We start from the raw sequence: 25,470 nt of genomic DNA on the forward strand, positions 1-25,470 counted from the left end.
ATTTCTTTTGTGGGCGTGAGAAGCTTTTTGCAATAAATAAAGCTTCACAGTTTAACTGAGCATCTTGACAGAAAAGCTCCACAGTTTAATTGAGCATTTTTTTCTGATGACTAGAACTCGTATTATTGAAGATTGTAAGCTAACTATGTGATCAACAGCAAACAATCACTCAGTGCAGTCTTTGTCATATGTGCTTGTTGTACTAGTTTTGTCAATCTGGAGCTCTGATCTTCCACAGTCCTTTAATCTTCCAAGGTCCTTTAATCTTCCACAATCTGTGATGGTTTATAATGGCTACATTCTGATAAAATGACAGATTTGAAATGCTGCATTCTGTTGTTGATATTTATTCTTACAGTACATGGTCCTGTTGATTGGATGTATTTTCCTCATGAACTTTTCAGCACAACTGCTTTTGTATCATGGAACAGTGTCTTTATTGGCTGCTGATGATAACCATTCAACAATACGGAAAAAGAATCCTCTGAATCTACTAGTGGCTGGATAGGTTGTCTGTCTATGGTATGTGGCAGCCTCACCTCCGTAGGTGGTCATCTCGTGTAGTTTCCCTGAATTCGGCAGCTAGGTGAGTGGCTACTAGCTCTGTACAATAATAGGGAACAGCTATGGCAAGAGGGAGATGGACCTTGTCCAGAATACATTGATGGGCTTTGTTCCACAGATCAACTGTAATCATCTGCAGTTGACTGGGTCAACAGGAATGTTGTGGTGGTTGATGTCATGCAGCATAATAGTTGTCGGGCATTGGTCCTCTCTCTGTGAAGTAACATACAACATGTCAGGGCGCCCCCAGTGAAAACTACTGATGTGTTTTTCTCCGTCTTCCAAAATGTCACTTTTTTTGGGTGTTGTACTTGGTGGAGCAGTTGGTTGTACCTGCATTGGTCAGATGCTGGGTTATCATTTGATGGTTGTGGCATAAATTTGAGATGGCAGAATCCATTCTTCATGGCATGTTCAACTATTGGCATAGACTGCTACCTAAGATCACTACAGTACAACTTCAGTCTTCTCTTTTACCTCCTGATGTATGGGGTCAACATTCATGGCTGCTTTCTCTTGTTTACTTGGTCTTTATACAAATATCAAATATTCCAAATGCTGCCATTTATACAGACATTGCAAACATGAGATATTTCAGTAAAATTCTAGAAACAATAAATAATGAATCCATACATATTATAAAAATGTGTGTGTGTGTGTGTGTATTCCACATCTCCTCCTAAACTACTGGAGCGGTTTCAACCAAACTTGATACACAAGTCCTTTACTTGTATAACAATGAACATAATCAGTTATTGTTAATATAATGTAAATGGAAACCTAAAAAAATCTACTCACTAAGTGGTTACCAAACGAAAGCGTTGGTATGTTGATAGAGACACTAACAAACACAAACACACACACAAAATTCAAGCTTTCGCAACCCACGGTTGCTTCATCAGGAAAGAGGGAAGGAGAGGGAAAGACGAAAGGATGTGGGTTTTAAGGGAGAAGTTAAGGAGTCATTTCAATCCCGGGAGCGGAAAGACTTACCTTAGGGGGAAAAAGCGACAGGTATACACTCGCGCGCGCGCACACACACACACGTATCCATCCGCACATATACAGACACAAGCAGACATATGTAAAGGCCAAGAGTTTGGGCAGAGATGTTAGTCAAGGCAGAAGTATAGAGGCAAAGATGTTGTTGAATGACAGGTGAGGTATGAGCGGTGGCAACTTGAAATTAGTGGAGGTTGAGGCCTGGTGGGTAACGGCAAGAGAGGATATATTGCAGGGCAAGTTTCCATCTCCCGAGTTCTGATAGGTTGGTGTTAGTGGGAAGTATCCAATCCCAGGAGCGGAAAGACTTACCTTAGAGGGGAAAAGGACAGGTATACACTTGCACACACACACACACACACACACACACACACACCCGCACATATACAGACACAGGCAGACATATGTCTCCCTTAAAACCCACATCCTTTCGTCTTTCCCTATCCTTCCCTCTTTCCTGATGAAGCAACCTTGGGTTACGAAAGCTTGAAATTTGAGTGTGTGTTTTTTATTGTCTCTATCAACATACCAACACTTTCGTTGGGTAAATTACAGCATCTTTGTTTTTATATATCAAAAAAGATGCTGTGACTTACCAAACAAGAAAGTGCTGGTAGATAGAAACAATAAAAAACACACACTACAAAAATGTTCCTGCCTGGAACAGTTCCGTCCTCCATCACAGGGGGACCCACCTCCTCTTCCTCAAAATCACCCTCTCCAAACCTTCCAGCAATTTCCCACTTGCCTAGCCTCTCAATCTTTCTTGAAAAACCTTAATCCTACTCCCAACATCACCACAGCTGAAGCCCAGGATATCCGTGATCTGTAAGCTGACCGATCCATTGTCATTCTTCTGGCTGACAAGGGTTCCACGACCGTAGTACTTGATCGTCAGGAGTACGTGGCTGAGGAGGGACTGCATCAGCTTTCAGACAACACTACATACAAAGTTTGCCAAGGTAATCCCATTCCTGATGTCCAGGCAGAGTTTCAAGGAATCCTCAGAACCTTTCACCTGACTCCATCAACCTCCTGACCCCACCGACACCCCACACCCCTACCTTCTGCCTACTTCCTAATATTCACAAACCCAAACATCCCGGCCGCCCCATTGTAGCTGGTTACCATGCCCCCACAGAACGTATCTCTGCCTACAGAGATCAACACCTTCAACCCATTACTTGCAGTCTCCCATCCTTCATCAAAGACACCAACCACTTTCTCGAACGCCTGGAATCCTTACCCAATCTGTTACCCCCGGAAACCATCCTTGTAACCATTGATGCCACTTCCCTATACACAAATATCCCGCATGTCCAGGGCCTCGCTGCGCTGGAGCACTTCCTTTCATGCCGATCACCTGCCAACCTATTTAAAACCTCTTTCCTCATTACCTTAGCCAGCTTCATCCTAACTCACAACTTCTTCACTTTTGAAGGTCAGACATACCAACAATTAAAGGGAACAGCCATGGGTACCAGGATGGTCCCCTCGTACGCCAATCTATAAATAGATTGGCATACGAGGGGGCCATCCTGGTACCCATGGCTGACCCATAAATGGGTCGCTTAGAGGAAGCCTTCTTGGTTACCCAGGCCTGCCAACCCAAATTTTGATACAGATTTATTGATGACATCTTCATGATCTTGACTCATAGTGAAGAAGAACTCCAGAATTTCCTCTCCAACCTCAACTCCTTTGGTTTCGTCAGATTCACCTGGTCCTACTCCAAATCCCATGCCACTTTCCTCGACGTTGACCTCCATCTGTCCAATGGCCAGCTTCACGCATCTGTCCACATCAAACTCACCAACAAGCAACAGTACCTCCATTATGACAGCTGCCACCCATTCCATATCAAATGGTCCCTTCCCTACAGCCTAGGTCTTCGTGGCAAACGAATCTGCTCCAATCCCGAATCCCTGAACCATTACACCAACAACCTGAAAACAGCTTTCGCATCCCGCAACTACCCTCCCGACCTGTTACAGAAGCAAACAACCAGAGCCACTTCCTCATCCCCTCAAACCCAGAACCTCCCACAGAAGAACCCCAAAAGTGCCCTACTTGTGACAGGATACTTTCCAGAACTGGATCAGACTCTGAATGTGGGTCTCCAGCAGGGATATGACTTCCTCAAATCCTGCCCTGAAATGAGATCCATCCTTCATGAAATCCTTTACACTCCACCCAGAGTGTCTTTCCGCCGGCCACCTAACCTTCGTAACCTCTTGGTTCATCCCTATGAAATCCCCAAACCACCTTCCCTACCCTCTGGCTCCTACCCTTGTAACCGCCCCCAGTGTAAAACATGTCCCATGCACTCTCCCACCACCACCACGTACTCCAGTTCTGTAACCTGGAAGGTGTAGACGATCAAAGGCAGAGCCACGTGTGAAAGCACCCACGTTATTTATCAACTGACCTGCCTACACTGTGAAGCTTTCTATGTGGGAATGACCAGCAACAAACTGTCCATTGGCATGAACGGACACAGGCAGACAGTGTTTGTTGGTAATGAGGATCACCCTGTGGCCAAACATGCCTTGGTTCACAGCCAGCACATCTTGGCACAGTGTTACACTGTCCGGGTTATCTGGATACTTCCCACTGACACCAACCTATCAGAACTCCGGAGATGGGAACTTGCCCTTCAATATATCCTCTCTTCCCTTTACCCACCAGGCCTCAACCTCCGCTAATTTCAAGTTGCCGTCCCTCGTACATCACTTGTCACTCAACAACATCTTTGCCTCTGTACTTCCGCCTCGACTGACATCTCTGCCCAAACTCTTTGCCTTTACGTATGTCTGCTTGTGTCTGTATATGTGCGGATGGATATGTGTGTGTGTGCGCGAGTGTATACCTGTCCCTTTTTCCCCCTAAGGTAAGTCTTTCTGCTCCCGGAATTGGAATGACTCCTTACCCTCTCCCTTAAAACCTACATCCTTTCGTCTTTCTCTCTCCTTCCCTCTTTCCTGATGAAGCAACCATGGGTTGCGAAAGCTTGAATTTTGTGTGTGTGTTTGTGTGTTTTTTATTGTTTCTATCTACCAACACCTTCTCGTTTGGAAAGTCACAGCATCTTTTTTGAATATATTTTTCCCATGCGGAATGTTTCTATCTATTTTTTTATATACTGTAGTAAAGTCAATACCATAAAAGAAAAGATGTATGCACAACTACTTACTACTTGTAACCAATTTTGAGATGATGACATTTAGTTTGGTGACTATGGATGAGCAACAAATATAAAACACCCAGCAAAGATTTCAGCACTGACATAAGCAACAAAACATATATTCGATGATAAGCTACATTAATCATGCAAACATACACTGCAGTATTACGTAATATAAAAACCTGCTAAGCACTGAAGATGCTTAGCCACTGTGGTGGTAAGTTTTGATAAGTCTGTAATGTTGGATGTAAACTTGATAGAATTTGCTTATATTAGTTTAAGGCAATTTTCACTAACTACTCAGACATGATCTTTTATGCGAGACGCATTGCACGACGCGGACCAGTGAAAAGGCACGTTATTATGCAACAGGCGATGCAACGGCTGAGCCACCGAATCCGCAGATGGTAAAAACCTGTCATAGTATTCTATTTTCCCCAAGAAGGCCTGCAGTTCCTTAACAGATGTAGGGCGAGGAAGGGCATCAATCGCAGCAACAGTTTGCTGAAGCGGATGAATACCATCCCGAGAGAGTTGAAACCCCAAGTACGTGATAGATGCCTGAAAAAATTTTGATTTCTGAAGATTACACTTAAGACCGGCAGTCCGTAAGACATGAAAAAGTGTGCGGAGATTCTGAAGATGTTCTTCAGTGGTGGAGCCAGTGCCAACAATGTCGTCCATGTGATTTATACATCCAGGGACAGGGAGCAATAATTGTTCCAAGAATCGCTGAAAGAGAGCAGGGGTGCTGGCAACCCCGAATGGCAATCGTTGGTATTGATAGAGGCTGAAAGGTGTGTTAAGGACCAGAAACTGCCAGGAAGCAGCGTCGAGAGGAAGTTGATGATAAGCTTCTGACAGGTCAAGTTTAGAAAAATACTGGCCTCAAGCAAGTTCAGTGAACAATTCTTCAGGTCGGCGCATAGGGTAAGTGTCGATGAGGCATTGAGCGCTTACAGTGGCTTTGAAATTGCCACAGAGATGAATATCACCATCGGGCTTAGCAACGACAACGACAGGAGAGGACCACTCACTGGAAGTGACAGGGAGCAAGACCCCTGAAGCAGTGAGACGATCCAGCTCCCGTTTGACCCGATCACGAAGGGCCACAGGAATGGTCTGAGCCCGAAAAAACTTAGGCCAAGCAGTGGGTTTGAGCGTGATATGAGCTTCAAAGTCATTTGCACTGGAAAAAAGGGGACGAAATTGTCATCGACAAGGAATCAAATTGAGCATAAGGAATAGCATCAGAGATGATATTGACAGTCATCTATGGAGAACCCAAAAACACAAAAGGCATCGAAACGAAAAAGATTCTCCGTGTTACTATGGTCGACCACAAATTCGGGAACAGTGCGAACGACGGATTTGTAAGATACCTCAGCATTAAATTGTCCCAAGAGAGAAGTCTTCTGTTTATTGTACGTCCGTAATTGCCCAGTGACAGGTGATAGGATTGGAGAACCCAACTGATGATACGTCTGAGAATTGATGATAGTGGCAGCAGAACCAGTATCCACCTGCATGTGAACATCCCGACCAAGGACTTGGACAGTGAGGAATAACTTCCCTGAAAGGGAAGAAGTACCATTGACGGACAACATAGAAGCAGAATCAGCGTCATTTTCATGAATGTCAGGTATGCACTCGGATTCGCAAACGGATGACACATGACCCTTCTTATTGCATTTGTAACACATGGCCCAACATTGGGGACAATCCTCCCGTGAATGTTCTGTAAAACACTGCGGACATGGAGGAAGTTGCCGTGAGTTTTGCTGCAGTTTCTTAGAAATTTGTTTATGGTTAGGCCGAGGCTGCGCTTGGGAGTGCACTGCGGCCACGTCGGCCGTCGGGGACATGCCACACGCTTTGTCAACATCGCACAGAGGTTGTATTTCCCCGACATCGCCCCATGCCTCTATTTGCGCGAGAAATTTCAAAAGACTGAGCGATAGATAGGACTTCATCTAGAGTCAGATTTGCCAACTGAAGGCCACGTTGCCTAACTTCTTTGTAGGGCGCCGATCGGATAATAGAATCCCATACCATGGAATCAGCGTAGGATTCTTTGTGACCTTCAGTAACAAATTGACACTTTCTACTGAGGCCATGAAATTCAGCAGCCCAAGCGCGATAGGATTGATTCGGTTGTTTTTGACAATGATAAAAGGCAACACGAGTGGCTACCACATGCGTATGCTTTTGAAAATAAACGGACAGAAGTGAGCACATTTCAGCAAAGGACAAAGACGCAGGATCTTTCAAAGAATCCAATTGCGACAACAACCGATACATTTGAGGTGAAATCCATTAAAGGAACAGAGACTTACATGTTTGGTCGTCCGCGACATGGAATGCCAAGAAGTGCTGTCGAAGACGTTTTTCGTAATCAGACCATTCTTCTGCCGTCTCGTCGTAAGGAGGAAAAGGAGGTAGAGACGATGAGAGACACCCCTCATTGGATGCTGCGACGAAATCATGAAACGCAGATGTGAGAAGCATTTGCTGTTCAATGAGACCTTGCAATAGTTGCTCTAAAATAGCCATGGAAATCTGTGGGTCAACGATGAAAAAGCAAAATTCACTACCTCGTTGCCAATTGTTATAACGTCAAGTTGAACAAATATATTTCTTGGACGACACAATACATGTAAGTCACAGATCAAGTAAACAAAGTAAGACGTGTGTACACTGTAACAGTCAAATCAGCACTGAGTCCAAGTCTAGTGGCCGCTGGCTGGCTGGCCACTTAGGTGGCGCGGCTGCTGCATGGCTGGCAGACAGCACCGCATGTAGAGGACGCGCTTAACTGCGTGGCAGCGCTTTGAAATATCGGCGAGTCACAACACCCTTTAGCCTGCACTTATAGCTTTGAGAGCAAAGGTCGTCACAAGCAAAAATCTCTCATAGAATTTTGTGTGTAGCTTCAGTATCCACTGCAGTAGTTACTTTCCTTAATACAAAATTATTCACAAACTTTTTGTTGACTTTATCTACTACACAGTGTCTTCATGTATCTTTTGTTATTTGTTTTTGTTTTTACTCCATGTATTCACCATAAATAATCAGTGCTATAATTGAACCAGCTAATTTATTTGAAAATTGTTCTGCTATAGTTATACAATTTAGGAAAGAATTATTGGTTCACTCAAAGTTTTCAGTGAAATTAGGAAATTGTTAAAGCCATTTAGCTTTGTATAAATGTCAAAAAATATCTTACTTAACTTTTACATTTCATCACTGATCATGGCTTTCACAAGATGGATTCCTATCCCTTATTACATGGTACATTAAACTTCACAAATGAAATTATACTTGAGTCTTTTACTTGGTGATGAGCTCAGTTTATCATCCCATATGTGTAATGCTACCCGAAGAATAATTTGCAGCAAGTAATAGTGGTTCCACAATTGTAGTAATTACTGTTACTGTGCAGGCCAGTATAATGTTTCTTGTGGTTGCGTAGTATGTAAGCAAGTCAGTACATACTATTTCCAAATTGGAAAATAAATATTGCCACTTCTTTTTACTTGCATTTGTGCTGCTCTAAACACACTGTAGTGGCATTGGTAGCTACTTTTAACTCATTCCCCTCAACTTCGTAACTTGGTATTAAAGCCATGAACACTTACATAATTGTTCACATAGTCATAATATAATTAAAAATAGAAAAACTATTTTATGAAATGTATTACTCATTAAACAATTGAGTATTTAAACAATATCATTTCTAAATAGTCGTCAATGATTAGATTGTTCTGTTTTCTTTAGGTGGCAGCACCCTTAATCCACTTGTATTCAGTTTGTATTTCTATACTTCAGCCACTAGATGGAGATGGCTATGCTAGGTGCTCACTGTTGCCTCACTACCGGCTATATTTGAGCATCATCTGATACCTGGTGAACAATCATGATAAATAAAGTTATGACAAAGATTTACTGCATGGCCTGGAACTATCTGTTGTATTGTAATGATACTTGTATCGTTACACACTACTAAACAGTGTAGTTGCTTTTATGTTTGGCGATCAGTTATCTCAATATCTGCCATTTTGACATTCATACGATGACTGAAAGGAGGAACCATGTTACGATCTTTCACGGTGAAACAGTATTTTAGCTATCTGTCTATTATTTTTCGTTTTGGTGCCAGTATGGACATTGAGTGAATGAATAGAATATTTCAAACTGCTTACTGATTTTACGTAAGATCAAAACCCTTATGGTTTTTTACTAAGATTTGTGACAAAATTTTATGTTCAAAGTTTCCTACCGCAGTTATTAAACCGTAGTGGGTCTTTTGCATCTCTTAAGATCTTACTCATAACATACTTGTCTAAGGAATATTGATCAATGCTTTTGAATTTCTCACATATGCACTCCACATCTTTGTCCTCAGCACTGAATACTTAATGCTAACTACTCAGATATTCTGCAATTTTTGTCCTGTCGCTCTTGCTAACCAAAAATATTTTCCTACCTTTCTTAACATTCCTTGTACAATCCATGACCATAGTTGCTGTCACAACCTTCTTGATCACTGATACCTCAGCTGCGAAAAGTCTGAGGTTACTGTTAGTATTTTCTGCAAGGTCATTAACATACAACATGAACAACGATGGTCTCAGTACTCTTCCCTGGGGCACTCCTGAAGTTGCTTCTGCTTTTGTCAATGACTCTTCATCCAAGATAACATGCTATATCCTCCCTACTAAGATATTCTCGACCTAGTCGCAAATTTCACTTGAAATGTCGTGCAATTGTATATTTGTTAATAAGAGTAGCTGTGGTAATAGATAAAATTTGTTTTGAAAGTAAAGAGATACTGCACCTACCTGATGCTGTGATTTACTGCTTTAATGGTGTCATATGAGAAAAACACGAGTTGGCTGTTTTTGAAATTCATGCTGGTAGTCATTTAGGTGATCATTCTGCTCAAGATTCCTCATTACATTTGAACTTGAAATATGTCCTAAGATTCTAGAACAAATAGATGTCAAGGATATTAAATAAATGTCAAGGATATTGGACACTCATTTTGTGGATAGCATCTGCTGTCCTTATTGTAGTTGGGTGAGACCTGAGCTTTCTTCAGTGATCGACAGGATGTTATGGTTAAATTCATTTCTTAGTAAATAATATCTATATGCAGTTGGACTGCATTTATTAAGTATTATTGTACAATAAGATTAAAGTAAAAATCCAATTTTGTAAATGGCCAGCATGAAGCCATATTTTTATAAAGGAAATGTATTTCATAAACTTGGGCTTCTGCAGCCATTGTCACATTCAATATAAATTTTCTGTGTTTGTTGACCGCATTGTCAATATATGTAGAAGTAAACGAAAACACCCTGAAGAAAGTCACTTGTAACAGGGACCGAAGCATCGGTAGTTTTATATATATTGACAATGCAGTCAAATGCAGTCCAGAAAAATTTTATTGGAAATGTATTTTATTTAACCTACTGACAGATTTACATAATAGCTTGCAAAATGTTTCATGAAATGTGCTAGTAAGTTACTAACAAAATAATGAACAATTGTAAACAAGACATCATGAACAAGAACTTAAAACATTGTTTAGCATCAAATCCAGATTTTTATTAATTATCAAGCAAGATATGCTGAAAACATTTGAAAGTAGAGTTGACTTTGGATAAAAGTTTGAATGTAAAGAATGTTACTCTCTCTACTGTTACCTTGCTTCAGACTCTAGCAGTAGTCAATATAATAGTGTTGAAACATTGAGCACTTGCTGCTTGATTATCATCACATGTATTCATCATCATGATCATCAGATACCTATCTTTTTTTTATTATTTGTCTGAAGTAGGTGTAATACTGGTATCTCCTTAGGACACTGAATAAAAGCAGTGCAATGACACAACTATTTTGATAGTGACCATTGTGTTTTGATGATTGTTACAATTTACTTAGTTTTTTGGTGATTGAACTGTGCATTGTGCCAACACATAGGAAAGAAAAAGATCTTTTGCATTATTAGATGGGAATCTCATTGTAATTGTTTCCTTACAGGATTGAGAGACCCTGTATTACTTTACGTCTCCCTTTTATAAAATTTGAGGGATGTATTGTAAATAAACTATTCACGGTAGATGAATGGGTTGAAAGCGTATTTGATATATTAGTGTTTTTGTGCTCTTTATAGACTAGAATGTTTTATCCACTTTTCAGATTTTTTTCATACAATTGGCTTTGTTAAAGTTTGCAGTGAACTCAAGTTTGTATACTAATGAATCACATACACAAAGAATAACACAGAAAATAACTAGCTTATTCGAGAACTAAAATATTTTATTTATCTCTTAGGAAAAACATATAGAACAAAAACGAAAAACATTCCTATCTTAGCACAAAAAAGTCAAATGTGTACTGGGCAGAGTTAGGGATCTAAAAGAAGGGAACTAACATCTTGATTTATCTGGCAGCTTCAGAGATGTTTAAATCTAATCAGCTTGACAAATTCCTACTCTTTTTTTTTTTTTTTTTTAGTACCCTAGTCCTATAACATAATGCATCACGTCAAGTAAAGTAACACGATAGACGATTGTGTTGTTGTTGTCTTCAGTCGTGAGACTGGTTTGATGCAGCTCTCCATGCTACCCTATCCTGTGCAAGTTTCTTCATCTCCCAGTACTTACTGCAACCTACGTGCTTCTGAATCTGCTTAGTGTATTCATTTCTTGGTATCCATCTACGATTTTTACACCCCAAGCTGCCCTCCAATGCTAAATTTGTGATCCCTTGATGCCTCAGAACATGTCCTACCAACCGGTCCCTTCTTCTTGTCAAGTTGTGCCAAGAACTCCTCTTCTCCCCAATCCTATTCAATACCTCCTCATTAGTTATGTGATCTACTCATCTAATCTTCAGTATTCTTCTATAGCACCATATTTCGAAAGCTTCTATTCTCTTCTTGTCCAAACTATTTATCGTCCATGATTCACTTCCATACATGGCTACACTCCATACAAATACTTTCAGAAATACCTTCCTGACACTTAAATCTATACTCGATGTTAACAAATTTCTCTTCTTCAGAAACGCTTTCGTTGCCATTGCCAATCGACATTTTATATCCTCTCTACTTCGACCATCAACAGTTATTTTGCTCCCCAAATAGCAAAACTCCTTTACTACTTCAAGTGTGTCATTTCCTAATCTAATTCCCTCAGCATCACCTGACTTAATTTGACTATATTCCATTATCCTCATTTTATTTTTGTTGATGTTCATCTTATATCCTTCTTTCAAGACACTGTCCATTCCGTTCAACTGCTCTTCCAGGTCCTATGCTGTTTCTGACAGAATTAAAATGTCATCAGCGAACCTCAAAGTTTTTATTTCTTCTCCATGGATTTTAATACCTACTCTGAACTTTTCTTTTGTTTCCTTTACTGCTTGCTCAATATACAGATTGAATAGCATTGGGGAGAGGCTACAACCCTGTCTCACTCCCTTCCTAACCACTGCTTCCCTTTCATGTCCCTCGACTCTTATAACTTCCATCTGGTTTCTGTACAAATTGTAAATAGCCTTTCGCTCCCTGTATTTTACCCCTGCCACCTTCAGAACTTGAAAGAGAGTATTCCAGTCAACATTGTCAAAAGCTTTCTCTAAGTCTACAAATGCTAGAAACGTTGGTTTGCCTTTCCTTAATCTTTCTTCTAAGATAAGTCGTAGGGTCAGTATTGCCTCACGTGTTCCAATATTTCTCTGGAATCCAAACTGATCTTCCCCAAGGTTGGCTTCTACTAGTTTTTCCATTCGTCTGTAAAGAATTCGCGTTAGTATTTTGCAGCTGTGGCTTATTAAACTGATAGTTTGGTAATTTTCACATCTGTCAACACCTGCTTTCTTTGGGATTGGAATTATTATATTCTTCTTGGTGTCTAAGGGTATTTCACCTGTCTCATACATCTTGCTCACCAGATGGTAGAGTTTTTTCAGGACTGGTTCTCCCAAGGCCGCCAGTAGTTCTAAAGGAATGTTGTTTACTCCCGGGGCCTTGTTTCGACTCAGGTCTTTCAGTGCTCTGTCAAATTCTTCACGCAGTATTTTATCTCCCATTTCGTCTTCATCTACATTCTCTTCCATTTCCAGAATATTGTCCTCTACGTCGCCCTTGTATAGACCCTCTATATACTCCTTCCACCTATCTGCTTTCCCTTCTTTGCTTCCATCTGAGCTCTTGATATTCATACAAGTGGTTCTCTTTTCTCCAAAGGTCTCTTTAATTTTCCTGTAGGCAGTATCTATCTTACCCCTAGTGAGATAAGCCTCTACATCCTTACATTTGTCCTCTAGCCATCCCTGCTTAGCCATTTTGCACTTCCTCTCGATCTCATTTTTGAGACGTTTGTATTCCTTTTTGCCTGCTTCATTTACTGCATTTTTATATTTTCTCCTTTCATAAATTAAATTCAATATTTCTTCTGTTACCCAAGGATTTCTGCTAGCCCTCGTCTTTTTACCTACTTGATCCTCTGCTGCCTTCACTACTTCATCCCTCAAAGCTGCCCATTCTTCTTCTACTGTATTTCTTTCCACCATTCCTGTCAATTGTTCCCTTATGCTCTCTCTGAAACTCTGTACAACCTCTGGTTTTATCAGTTTGTCCAGGTCCCATCTCCTTAGATTCCCACCTTTTTGCAGTTTCCACATCTGCCCCTGGAAATGTCTTACAATTTAATACTTGGTTCCTAAATCTCTGTCTTACCATTATATAATCTATCTGATACCTTCTAGTAGTTCCAGGATTCTTCCATGTGTACAACGTTGTTTTATGATATCATTCATATAACATGTCATGTGTACTATGAATGGCAAATTTTTAGATTTTGGTTGTAGGATCAGGGATTTTAGCAGATAAATTGCCAGATACAGGTGTGCCAACACCTTGTAGCTAAAAGAGCTCACTGCACTGCTGAAGTAGGACTAAACTCGTAAAAAAGTATGAATATATTAAGATGTTTTGATTTAAATGTCTTTGAATCTGCCAGATAAGTTGGTAGTCTAGTTCCTTCTTTTACATCCCTGGCTCCGCCCAGGAGGCATTAGACTTTTTGTGTAACATGGTAGCAACATTTTCATTTTTGTTCATAATTTTGACATTAGACCACCATAAGTTGGCAACCAGTGTAGATTTTTATTGAGTAGGGTAACAATTGATGGTTTTGTTATTGTCTTTTTAATCTTGTTGCTTATATTGTAGCTATAGATAAAGCTTTCACAAACCAACAAGACGACCATTAATTACATGTATTTTTGTATGTTCTTACAAAATTTGAACCAATTCTCTCAAATTTGGAACACAGAAGTGGCATGGATAAGAATGTTCACAATTTTTTTTTTTTACATAAAAACTGAATGCAGCTAGATTTTTGAAAATGAGTCTTCAATTTTATCACAAGATTGCATTTTATATGTTTTTGATTTATTTAAAACTGTTTCTGCACATTCAGTTACATTAGGAAACATGTTACATTTAGCTTGACTTTAAACCCTCATATCTTGATAATAGATAAAGATTATGGGATTAAAAAATTCTTTTTGACTCTAGCCATTTATATATATTTGTGCAAAGTTTGAACTGATTCATACAAGTTTTAAAGTGTGGAAGTGGGGGGCTTCAAAAAAAAACCGGAAAAATGGGTGAAAAATTGAATGAAGCTGATTCTTGAAAGCGAGTTTTCAGTTTTATTGTAAGAACACATTTTTTTTATTTATTTGATTCACTTTAACCGTTTTCCGCACTTTCATTTCATATAAGAATAAATTTTATGTGCTACATTTAGATCAACTTTAAAACATCATATCTTGACAATGAATAAAGATTATTGGATGAAAAAATTTCGTTTTGGCTTCATGAATTGATCCGTACAAGTTTAAAATATAGAAGTCGCGCATGCCAAAACCAGCCTGGAAAAGTGTTTATTTGCATGTTTTTGCACATAAAATCTGAACAGTGCACATACAAAGGGCACCACTGGTGAAGCATTAATTTCAGCTCAGCTGAAATCTTTTGCAAAAAGAATTAATCAATTCGCACAATTTATGTGGGTGCCAGCTCTGGTTCATTGTCCAAACCTAGTGTGATATACTGTAACGTACACACGGTAAAACAGATGTTCGAATGGCTATACGAATGGCTGCCATTCAGGGTTAAACCAAAAAATTTGTACCCTCATGTTCCTAGCTCAGATAGGAACCAAGTACCAAGAACGCCCATCCCCCAGTCTCAATTCTATGCATGACCTTTTCATGCATATTTGTTCCAGCACTTTGACACTGTAAAAATTTTAATGATAGCTTCTAGGACCTCTTCATTTCAGTAGAATTCACTGTATCTTTGCCATGTGTGTAATACGCTCTTGTAGTTATGTAGTGGTAATATACGAGTTGAGTAAAGTAACTTACTGAAAAATTTCATGCTCAAGTATATAGTTATTACAGACTGTAGTAAATCTTGAGGAATGCAGATTCAACAAGTGACTGTTTCTGGTATTGTGTACATGCACCTCACATCAAGTGTTGAATATTTCCAGGTTTTCCCTAGCATATATTGTTGTTGTTGTGGTCTTCAGTCCAGAGACTGGTTTGATGCAGCTCTCCATGCTACTCTATCCTGTGCAAGCTTCTTCATCTCCCAGTACCTACAGCAACCAACATCCTTCTGAATCTGCTTAGTGTATTCATCTCTTGGTCTCCCTCTCTGATTTTTACCCTCCATGCTGCCCTCCAATACTAAATTGGTGATCCCTTGATGCCTCAGAATATGCCCTACCAACCAATCCCTACTTCTAGTCAAGTTGTGCCACAAATTTCTCTTCTCTCCAATTCTATTCAGTACCTCCTCATTAGTTATGTGATCTACCCATCTAATCTTCAGCATTCTTCTGTAGCACCACATTTCGAAAGTTTCTATTCTCTTCTTGTCTAAACTATTTATCGTCCACGTTTCACTTCCATACAAATACTTTCTGACACTTAAATCTATACTCGATGTTAACAAATTTCTCTTCTTCAGAAACGCTTTCTTGTTGCCATTGCCAGTCTACATTTTATATCCTCTCTACTTCAACCACCATCAGTTATTTAGCTCCCCAAATAGCAAAACTCATTTACTACTTTAAGTGTCTCATTTCCTAATCTAATTCCCGCAGCATCACCCGATTTAATTCGACTACATTCCATTATCCTCGTTTTGCTTTTGATGTTCATCTTATATCCTCCTTTCAAGACACTGTCCGTTCTGTTCAACTCCTTTTCTAGGTCCTTTGCTGTCTCTGACAGAATCACAATGTCATCGGCGAACATCAAACTTTTTATTTCTTCTCCATGGATTTTAATACCTACTCCGAATTTTTCTTTTGTTTCCTTTACTGCTTGCTCAATATACAGATTGAATAACATCAGGGAGAGGCTACAACCCTGTCTCACTCCCTTCCCAACCACTGCTTCTCTTTCATGCCCCTCGACTCTTATAACTGCCATTTGCTTTCTGTACAGATTGTAAATAGCCTTTCGCTCCCTGTATTTTACCCCTGCCACCTTTAGAATTTGAAAGAGAGTATTCCAGTCAACATTGTCAAAAGCTTTCTCTTAGTCTACAAATGCTAGAAACGTAGGTTTGTCTTTCCTTAATCTTACTTCTAAGATAAGTCATAGGGTCAATATTGCCTAACATGTTCCTACGTTTCTATGGAATCCAAACTGATCTTCCCCGAGGTCAGCTTCTACCAGTTTCTCCATTTGTCTGTAAAGAATTCGTGTTAGTATTTTGCAGCTGTGGCTTAGTAAACGGATAGTTCAGTAATTTTCACATCTGTCAACACCTGCATTCTTTGGGATTGGAATTATTATATTCTTCTTGAAGTCTGAAGGTATTTCACCTGTCTTATACATCTTGCACACTAGATGGTAGAGTTTTGTTAGGCCTGGCTCTCCCAAGGCTGTCAGTAGTTCTAATGGAATGTTGTCTACTCCCGGGGCCTTGTTTCGACTTAGGTCTTTCAGTGCTCTGTCAAACTCTTCACGCAATATCATATCTCCTATTTCATCTTCATCCTTTTCTGTTTCTATAATATTGTCCTCAAGAACATCGCCTTGTGTAGTCCCTCTATATACTCCTCCCACCTCTCTGCTTTCCCTTCTTTGCTTAGAACTGGGTTTCCATCTGAGCTCTTTATATTCATGCAAGTGGTTTTCTTTTCTCCAAAGGTCTCTTTAATTTTCCTTTAAGCAGTATCTATCTTACCCCTAGTGATATGTACCTCTACATCCTTACATTTGTCCTCTAGCCATCCCTGCTTAGCCATTTTGCACTTCCTGTCAATCTCATTTTTGAAACGTTTGTATTCCTTTTTGCCCGCTTCATTTAATGCATTTTTATATTTTCTCCTTTCATAAATTAAATTCAATATTTCTTCTGTTAACCAAGGATTTCTATTAGCCCTCATCTTTTTACTTACTTGATCCTCTGCTACCTTCACTATTTCGTCTCTCAAAGCTTTTTCTACTGTATTTCTTTCCCCCATTCTTGTCAATCGTTCCCCAATGCTCTCCCTGAAGCTCTCTACAACCTCTGGTTCTTTCAGTTTATCCAAGTCCCATCTCCTTAAATTCCCACCTTTTTGAAGTTTCTTCAGTTTTAATCTACAGCTCATAACCAATAGATTGTGGTCAGAGTCCACATCTACCCCTGGAAATGTCTTACAATTTAAAACCTGGTTCTTAAATCTCTGTTTTACCGTTACATAATCTATCTGAAACCTGTGAGTATCTCCAGGCTTCTTCCATGTATACAACCTTCTTTTATGGTTCCTGAACCAAGTGTTAGCTCTGTGCAAAATTCTACCAGGCGGCTTCCTCTTTCATTCCTTACTCCCATTCCATATTCACCTACTATGTTTCCTTCTCTTCCTTTTCCTACTATCGAGTTCCAGTCACCGATGACTATTAAATTTTTGTCTCCCTTCACTATCTGAACAATTTCTTTTATCGCATCATACATTTCATCAATCTCTTCGTCATCTGCAGAGCTAGTTGGCATATAAACTTATACTACTGTGGTAGGTGTGGGCTTCGTATATATCTTGGCCACAATAATGCATTCACTATGCTGTTTGTAGTAGCTTATTAAACCTACTCCTGCATTACCCCTGTTTGATTTTGTATTCATAACCCTGTAGTCACCTGACCAGAAGTCTTGTTTCTCCTGCCACCGAACTTTACTAATTCCCACTATATCTAACTTTAACCTATACATTTCCCTTTTTAAATTTTCTAACCTACCTGTCCGATTAAGTGATCTGACATTCCACACTCCGATCCATAGATTGCCAGTTTTCTTTCTCCTGATATCAACGACCTCCTGAGCAGTCCCTACCCGAAGATCCGAATGGGGGACTATTTTACCTCCAGATTATTTTACTCAAGAGGATGCCATCATCATTTAACCATACAGTAAAGTAGCATGCCCTTGGGAAAAATGATGGCTGTAGTTTCCCCTTGCTTTCAACCGTTCACAGTAACAGCACAGAAAGGCTGTTTTGGTTAGTGTTACAATGCCAGATCAGTCAATCATCCAGACAGTTGCCCCTGCAACTACTGAAAATGCTGCTGCCCCTCTTCAGGAACGACACGTTTGTCTGGCCTCCATTGTGGTTGCACCTACAGTACGGCTATCTGTATCACTGAGGCATGCAAGCCTCCCCACCAACGGCAAGCATATATTAAGCATTTATAAATATGAAGGCTAGGTATTGTCATTATGCCAAGACATTTGAAGCAGTTTCTGCTGGACTGTATAGGTGTTTATCATAATAAAACACCTGATAGTCTTTTTCTGCCCTCTGAAAATATATTTAGCTCCTGGGGAATTACCCCAGAGCAGCATTCCATATTGCAAATGGGAATGGAAGGAAGCAAAATATGAGTGGATTAACAACTGTTTGCTACAATGATAATTAGTGTGTTCTTTCCAAGAGAGTTTTTAGTTATCTTTGGATTAAAACTGGTTTATTCGTATGAGTAATTAGTCATTTGGATTGTTTCTCTATTGTTAGTATACTTTGTAAATCCTCACCTGTGATTATTAGTGCCATGTCATCAGTATGTAGTATACTCTTACTACTGTATCCTGCTACTGGTGTGTGTGAGACTGAGTGCACCGAGTGCATGTCACCACGCATGTGTACTTAGGTTAACCAACAACTGTATCAGCGTGGGCCGTAGGAAGCGTACTCATGGCACGGTCTCTGCCGCCCCGTATACGAGCAACTTACGCCTATATACACACGAAGTAGCTCTGACTCACTATCACTATGTTCTTTTAGTTTGTACCATTCATTTCAGTTGTTCTGCATATCACGTATGTTGCACCTTCTGTATGATTCTTGTGTCTTGTTACATGTGGAAGCACAAGAGGATTAATTCTGTTATTGTTCAGCCATATTTGTGTTACTTGGATCGGTTTCATGTATTTCTTGGTTACTACACAATTGGCGCAGAAGATGGGATGGTTTCTGTATGTGCAATCTTTAAGTGCAGTTTCATCAGTTTCAGTCATTGTGGACGCCATGCTGCCGGCTGTGATTGAACAGCTTACTTCAGCAGAGATCATTTTGTCACTTTCAGTTAACAGATGGGATACCACTCCACTGGTCTATCCATCCACTTTTCCTCCATATGATGATTCAGCTGAGAATTGGGGAGCTTATGAAAAAGATTCATACAGCATTTTTTTGGCGGTCATTGTGACAGACTCGAATTTGTGCAGTCTTATCCCTCTTGTGGATTCCACCTAAGGTGTATCAATTACTGTATCAGCTTGCCCATTTACAAAAACTGATAGCTCTTACTTTTGATCATATGTGCAGTTTGTTCAACTACAATTGCATAGGAACGCGTGACATAGCAGCATGAGCTGAAGCCTACCAATGCTGTAAGAAACCAAACCAGTCATACAGGACCTGGCCAGCCGAATTTCGGGGCTGTAGCCAAAAGTGTCAGTTTGTTTCTGATGCTCATAATGACTCTGATGCAGATTCATTGGTACATGACAATTATCTGTTTAGCTCCGGACAAGGAAGTGCACCAGAAAGCTCTACTCTGTGAAACTCCTCGTTGGTTAAGTTTTGCAAATAGGACAGTCTTTTGAAGTTTCTCAACTGAAGTGTGGGGCAATGTGGCAGTAGTGTCACAAGTGCACACACTAGGATGACAGATAGCTTGCACGAGGAAGTGGCAATGGCAGTGGTTAACATGTGGCCTGGCACCAAGCAGCCCAAGTTTGGTCCAAGCAGCCTGAACCACCACAGTGCCAGCTCAGCATTCTCTGTTTCCATAATCCATTTTGTCCAGCATGAATGTTCGGCCCGCCGTAAGCACTGGGCCACTTGTAATGCTTGCCAAAAGAAAGGCCACATTTTCTCGATGTGTTGTTCGCTGAAAGTTGTTCAGGATGTGGACATGGACGTTATTGTGTGACTCCAATGCTTGTGACTTCTCCCAGGTTGTTTAACGAGCTACGTGTTTTTCACGAAGTGTGGCTACAGGTGGACACAGGTGCCGCAGTTATGTAATTGAATTCTCAAACGTATGTGAGTTTAGGTTTGCCACAGGCTTCAATCTCTAGTGGTGGTACTTGCAACCTGTTATGGCTGGTGAATTGTCTTCTCCACAGGTTGTAACTCAGAACCGTCAGAGAAACTTTGCTCCTGTGGAAACTTCAATACTATTGTCAATGCAAAGTCGATCGTGGATATGTATCCTCTCCCACATCAGGAGGAACTGTTGGTGAAAATATTGATTGGCCATACTTTTCTAAAATTGATTTGTCTGAAGTGTTTCTGCATGTTCCTGTGGATGAAGGGCCTCGGCAAGTTCTGGTTTTGAGTACTCTTTGTCTCTATCAATATTTGCACCTTCCTTTTGGTGTGGCTAACGCCCCTGCTATTTTTCAGTAATTTTTAGAGCAATTGACTATGCTCAACCCGGGTTGCATTAATTATCTGGATGATATTGCTGTTATGCGCTCCTCCACGGACAATGACCTGAAAAATTTTTGCACATTGTTTTCTGCCTTATGGTCAGCAGGCATACAGTTTAACCTCACGAAATTTCAGTTTTTCCTATCTTCTTATGTTTATTTGGAGTTTGAAGTCTCATGGGATGGGGTTCGCCCTCTGTCTGACCACATCTCTACTGCTAAACCTATGCTTTGGCTGTCATCCTTGAAGGAGCTTCAGGCCTTCCTAGGGAAGATAACCTACTACTGCAAATTCCTGCCTGGGGTGGCCACATTGATCCAGCCGTTACACGACTTGTTACACAAGAATGTACCTTCTTGCTGGAGCCCAGATTGTGAACGTGCTTTTCAGATGTTGAAATCCAAACTACTCTTGGCCCCTTGTGTAGCTACATTCTCTCTGAAACAGCACATAGTTTTGGGCCTAACACCTCACAGAGCGGTTTCGACGCGGTCCCAGCGCAATGATATACCGACGGCTGTGAATAATTTGTTGCATTTGCCTTTTCCCATAGTCTGTGCTCCCCAGAAATTTCATGTTTTTTTGTTCTGCTCCAAGTTTCACCTTATTACTTACCATAAACCCTTGGTTTTCTTGTCTCAACCTCACAATTCATACGAGACACCTTCTCCATCAGAGCCATTGGGGAGCTTCACACACTAAACAGTTAGCTAGGAGACATGTTTTTTGCCCAGGGTGATGGCAAAATTGTCTGTTTTCTCACGGCTTCTGAGCAGTGTGCCCAATAACAGGCAGCTTCCAGGGTGTGTCTGTTCCCCTGGCCCGCTCCGCACCAGCCATGGGAATGCATTAATGTAAACTTTGCAGGTCCCTTACTGAATACCTGTTGGCTCTTGGTTATGGATGCATTTTCCCAGTTTCCTTACATACTCCAGTGTATGCAAACATCAACTTCGATAACAATTTATATGCTTTTGAGGGTTCTTCTGTTGAGGGCTTGCCCTGTATCTTAGTGTACAATATTTGGTCCTAGTTCGTTTCACACACCTTTCAATTGTTTTGTTCCCATTACAACATTCATCTTGTTATGGCTTCGCCATTCCACCCTCAATCAAATGTTGAGTTGGAAAGACTAGTGCCTACATTCAAGTCCCAAATGAAAAAGTTTTTTGTGGATTCTTCTCCAGACGACACCTGTATCCATTTTCTGCTAAGCCATTGCTTCACGCCTATGGTGCAGCAGAGGCCCGGCTGTGTTGCTTCATGGCTGGCAGCCAAGAACACTACACCATTAACAGCAACCTTTGCCCACATGCCACGGTCGGGTTCGTCCAACTGCTTCACGCCAGGATCACCGATGTGGACACAAGGGTTTGGTCGCTGGTCGAAGTGGGTACCGGTCATATTTGTCTGCCACCAGAGTGCCATCTTTGTGACGTCAGTACAGCCGACGGGCTACTGGAGTGCCACTTTGATCAGTTGCGCCCACACTCACAACTGGAAGCTACCGGTTCGCAGGTGCAAGCGCCACACGGGTGCAGTGCCCTTGTACATGCCCATGTCTCTGCGCATTCCAGCTCTATGCTCCGGTGTGCACCTGGCATTTCGTTCTGTCAGCACCGGCTGCCGCTGCTCTTGATCCAATGGGTGTGTGTCTCATCAGGCCACCAGCTTCTCCTTTGTTGCCTGGTGCCCTCTTTGCACAAGGGAGAGCTGTTCTGTATCCTGCTGCTAGTGATTGCACCATTGCGTGTAAGAGTGAGTGTGCCAAGCATAGTGTCACCGCGCATGTGTACTTAAATCAACTGTAACTGTATCATTGTAGGCTGGCCGCTAGAGATTGGAAGTAGGAAGTGTGCACACAGAACAGTCTGCATCGCTTAGTCTTCCGGCGACTTGAGCCTCTATAAGCATGGACTAGAACTGTCTCACCCACACTATTTTGTTTTGGGTGAGGTGAGACCTCACATATGTTGCACCTTTTGTATGATTCTTTTGTCGTGTTACATGTGGAGTCATGAGACATACACGGTATGTAACTTGAAAACTCATTAATGTAGATAATAAACAGGAAATGTCCAATAATATAATCTCTTTAAGTTTTTGAAGATTATGTCATGTGACACTAAGGCAGATGCTTTGCTTAAATCGATAAGGGTGCCAGACATAGATACCCTTTTCTGTACCCTGGATAAACATTATTCACCAAAGCTTCAATTGCTTTTATGGTTGGCAGGTGATACCTGAATCCAAGCTGTTGTTCATTTAAAATTTTGTTGCATGTCTGTAGATGTTTGTGAGGTTTTTATTGCCCCCCCCCCCTTTTTTTATTTTTAGATAGGTAATGTAACGTTTTGAGCACAAGACGTCCTTTGCTACACACTTTGTTATGAAATTACTAAATCAAAATAATCTTCTATTTGAACTGCTTGTTTTGTGTATCAATCTGTGAATGTTATTTAAAATGATTAGGTTCTGAGTAAATTTCTTACTTGTTTGTTTGGCATGAGTGAGCAGGGCTTCAATGTGCAGTGTGGAATTCAAGAAATATTCATTGAGTGTAACACAGTCAGTAGAGGTACTGCTTTCCTTATTTGTATTATTAATTTCCATTTTAATGACATTCCACACTGCTTTAATTTATTTAATGTAAACTTCATTTGCACTGTATTAAGCAGTTTTTTTTTTTTTTTTATCTGTCCCAGTCAGTTGTGTGAGACTTATCTTTCATAATGAATAGTAGTTACCTGAGTGTATTAAGTTTTGGGGTGTACCACTGTTGGTTTGATGATGCTTAAGTGTAATATCTTTTGATTACAGTGGGGCACATCTTTTCTGCTAAGTGCTTAATCTCTATTAGGAAAACGGAAAATCATTTATCAATTGTTTTATTATTATGCATTATATGGGACCAATCCATTTCTTTTGACTGATGTGTCATAATTGTTTACACTGAAGTCAATATTCACATGTCTTTCAGCAATGTAGAGAGTTGAGCTTTCCAGTCGAAGCCACTGCACTGATATTTACAGTTCTGTAACATCTGCATTCAAGAGTGTCTCTTTGTACATTAGTAATTATATTATCCAGAAACACATTTAGTCTGGTGGGCTTTTCATTGAGACAATAATAGTTTAATAACTTCAGAGAATAAACCACGTGAATCACATTTTTTCTCTTTGGCCATATATCTATGTTAATATCACCTACAATTATAATTTTATGCTGGTTACATATTATAGATGCTGTAAGTGACATGATGAAACCTAAACACACTTAATTGCCTGCCTCGTGCAAAAGTATTATGTTGGTGAATAAGTTCATAGTGTTTTTCCATAAATTTAATAAACGCAACAGACACTCATAACAATATATTCTCCTTCGCTATGTACAACAGTCTGTCAGTGCTGGACTAACTTTTTGGTTCCTTGACTGTCGACACCATGTGGTTTTGATGCAGTGAACTTGTTGAGCTATGTTCGGAGTGCTTTTTTATCCAGAAAAAAAGCTGCTTGAAGGTTGTTCAATAGAGAGCAGAAAAGATGAAAGTCTGAGGGTGTGAAATCAGGTGAATAAGGTGTGTGCCAAATGACTTCCCAACTCATTTCCCGTATATTGCTTTTTGTCAGTCTATCAGAATGCAGGCAGGTGTTATTGTTGAGAAGCATCACTTCACACACTGTTCCTGGTTGTAGTCTTGGGTTGCATGAGCAAGACACCCCAGTCGTTGACAATAAATGGCAGCAGTGATGGTTACAATGTGGGGGAGTAATTTTTAGTACACCACACCATTGCTGTTCTACCAAATGCATAACATTATCTTTTGTGGCTTTTGTATGAGGATTTGCTGCTTTGTTTGGGCTGAACCGTTCCTTTCTTTTCCTTATATTAGCGTAAAGACACCATTTCTCGTCACCAGTAACAATACAGATTAGAAACGGTCAATGTTGTTCACGAGCCAATTGATGATGAGCAAGCAGAAATGCACATATGGCCACTCTGCTGATTTTTGTTATTTTGGCTTAGAGCACGCAGTGCACATTAGGACTGTTTATAAAATATGGATGTATTGATATTTCCCCCAGAAAATATCGATATATGTCAGTGAAATGTTCTTTCCCAATATGTCGACATCAATATGACAATATTGAGTGCCGATATTTTTATTTTATGTTGAGTTTTCATCATGTCTAGTCTTCCTCTTTGACTGTTTGAAGCAAATATAGGTGGCACAAAAGAAGTAGTCCAATTGTATGGGGAGGGGGGGGGGCCTTAGCTGTGTGAATGGGTGAATGGAATAACAAGATTTTCGATGTGATGAAATAGCACACCAGTTGCGTTAAAAAACAATTTTTAATCCAACTTGTTTGCTATTTTTTCACATCAGCATTCTTTAAAAAACAGTTGCTGAAAATGACGAACAAAAATCTAAATGACAAGATTGGCCTTTGTGGTAGTGGGGACATGTGAGGGGAAATGCTGATGTAATTGGTGCTTGGCACTAATAACAGAAACCGCAACATTTAGCTTTACCACACAGTTTAATTTAAGAGTATCATTTCAACATGTAGCCAATGACAGATTAAGAAAATAAGGTATGAGAGGTTACCTGAAATGAAATATTGCATGACAATGCACAATGTACACAGTTGTTAATTAACAACACAACAGTTGACCAAAAAAATATTGTAATAC

At 40.3% G+C, this 25,470-nt stretch overlaps 1 protein-coding gene across 1 annotated transcript in view; it reads left to right on the forward strand.

The window, feature by feature from the left end:
* Positions 1–25,470, forward strand: part of LOC124805159 (protein AF-9) — a 114,720-nt gene that overhangs the window by 82,292 nt on the left and 6,958 nt on the right. The window lies entirely within an intron of this gene.

The sequence above is a fragment of the Schistocerca piceifrons genome, chromosome 7, assembly GCF_021461385.2.
Source record: "Schistocerca piceifrons isolate TAMUIC-IGC-003096 chromosome 7, iqSchPice1.1, whole genome shotgun sequence".
In the NCBI taxonomy this organism is placed as follows: Eukaryota; Metazoa; Arthropoda; class Insecta; order Orthoptera; family Acrididae; genus Schistocerca; species Schistocerca piceifrons.